Source organism: Anopheles gambiae (assembly GCF_943734735.2).
Source record: "Anopheles gambiae chromosome X unlocalized genomic scaffold, idAnoGambNW_F1_1 X_unloc_24, whole genome shotgun sequence".
Taxonomy (NCBI): domain Eukaryota; kingdom Metazoa; phylum Arthropoda; class Insecta; order Diptera; family Culicidae; genus Anopheles; species Anopheles gambiae.
Genome location: NW_026902631.1, coordinates 62501 through 65000, shown reverse-complemented (window position 1 = coordinate 65000; position 2500 = coordinate 62501).

Below are 2500 nucleotides of genomic sequence, written 5' to 3'. Positions count from 1 at the left end.
AGGAGGGCAAAAAATGGGAACCCGAGAGGAAAGCGCTGTTGGCGCGCCTAAGCTAGTGGCCCGTAGAGTAAAAAGGGTACCCCCAACAAAGTTGTCGTTTGACGTTCGGTTGCACTTTTTATCATCTAAAATCAGTTTTCTACACGTTTTGAGGGGTTTAAGCAAAAAAAAAAATTTCGACTACTCGAGCTCTCTGGCCCGTTCGGTGCACATTTTTGAAAAAAGCTAGGGAGCTGCCCCTAGGTTCGGGGTGTCACAAAATGTTGAAAAGTGGTCGAAAAACCACTATCCAGAATCGGATGTAGAATCATTAGACGAACTTAAAATTGTTCTACGACACCCATCTGCGACGTTTAGTATTCGAGTTATGGCCCGTACCAGGTCTGACCGAGCAATTTTTGTTCCGCGCACTTTGTGCACCGTACACGTTGATGTTTGTATGAAAAAGTACCCTACCTAGGGACGCGTATAGCAAATTTGTACCCCCGGGCATGTTGTCGATTGACATTCTGGTTGCACTTTTCATCATCTAGGGTGCGTTCCTGACACGTTTTGAGGGGTTTTAGCAAAAAAAAAATTTTCGACTACTCGAGCTCTCTGGCCCGTTCGGTGCACATTTTTGAAAAAAGCTAGGGAGCTGCCCCTAGGTTCGGGGTGTCACAAAATGTTGAAAAGTGGTCGAAAAACCACTATCCAGAATCGGATGTAGAATCATTAGACGAACTTAAAATTGTTCTACGACACCCATCTGCGACGTTTAGTATTCGAGTTATGGCCCGTACCAGGTCTGACCGAGCAATTTTTGTTCCGCGCACTTTGTGCACCGTACACGTTGATGTTTGTATGAAAAAGTACCCTACCTAGGGACGCGTAGAGCAAATTTGTACCCCCGGGCATGTTGTCGATTGACATTCTGGTTGCACTTTTCATCATCTAGGGTGCGTTCCTGACACGTTTTGAGGGGTTTTAGCAAAAAAAAAATTTTCGACTACTCGAGCTCTCTGGCCCGTTCGGTGCACATTTTTGAAAAAAGCTAGGGAGCTGCCCCTAGGTTCGGGGTGTCACAAAATGTTGAAAAGTGGTTGAAAAACCACTATCCAGAATCGGATGTAGAATCATTAGACGAACTTAAAATTGTTCTACGACACCCATCTGCGACGTTTAGTATTCGAGTTATGGCCCGTACCAGGTCTGACCGAGCAATTTTTGTTCCGCGCACTTTGTGCACCGTACACGTTGATGTTTGTATGAAAAAGTACCCTACCTAGGGACGCGTAGAGCAAATTTGTACCCCCGGGCATGTTGTCGATTGACATTCTGGTTTCACTTTTCATCATCTAGGGTGCGTTCCTGACACGTTTTGAGGGGTTTTAGCAAAAAAAAAATTTTCGACTACTCGAGCTCTCTGGCCCGTTCGGTGCACATTTTTGAAAAAAGCTAGGGAGCTGCCCCTAGGTTCGGGGTGTCACAAAATGTTGAAAAGTGGTCGAAAAACCACTATCCAGAATCGGATGTAGAATCATTAGACGAACTTAAAATTGTTCTACGACACCCATCTGCGACGTTTAGTATTCGAGTTATGGCCCGTACCAGGTCTGACCGAGCAATTTTTGTTCCGCGCACTTTGTGCACCGTACACGTTGATGTTTGTATGAAAAAGTACCCTACCTAGGGACGCGTATAGCAAATTTGTACCCCCGGGCATGTTGTCGATTGACATTCTGGTTGCACTTTTCATCATCTAGGGTGCGTTCCTGACACGTTTTGAGGGGTTTTAGCAAAAAAAAAAAATTTCGACTACTCGAGCTCTCTGGCCCGTTCGGTGCACATTTTTGAAAAAAGCTAGGGAGCTGCCCCTAGGTTCGGGGTGTCACAAAATGTTGAAAAGTGGTCGAAAAACCACTATCCAGAATCGGATGTAGAATCATTAGACGAACTTAAAATTGTTCTACGACACCCATCTGCGACGTTTAGTATTCGAGATATATAACACTTTGTAGGTCTGACCGAGCAATTTTTGTTCCGCGCACTTTGTGCACCGTACACTTTGATGTTTGTATGAAAAAGTACCCTACCTAGGGACGCGTAGAGCAAATTTGTACCCCCGGGCATGTTGTCGATTGACATTCTGGTTGCACTTTTCATCATCTAGGGTGCGTTCCTGACACGTTTTGAGGGGTTTTAGCAAAAAAAAAATTTTCGACTACTCGAGCTCTCTGGCCCGTTCGGTGCACATTTTTGAAAAAAGCTAGGGAGCTGCCCCTAGGTTCGGGGTGTCACAAAATGTTGAAAAGTGGTCGAAAAACCACTATCCAGAATCGGATGTAGAATCATTAGACGAACTTAAAATTGTTCTACGACACCCATCTGCGACGTTTAGTATTCGAGATATAGCACTTTGTAGGTCTGACCGAGCAATTTTGTACTAAAATGTATGGTGAACATGTAATTCATTAAATAACATTGACTTGCATCGTGCCCTACTTCATCGGCACAGCTG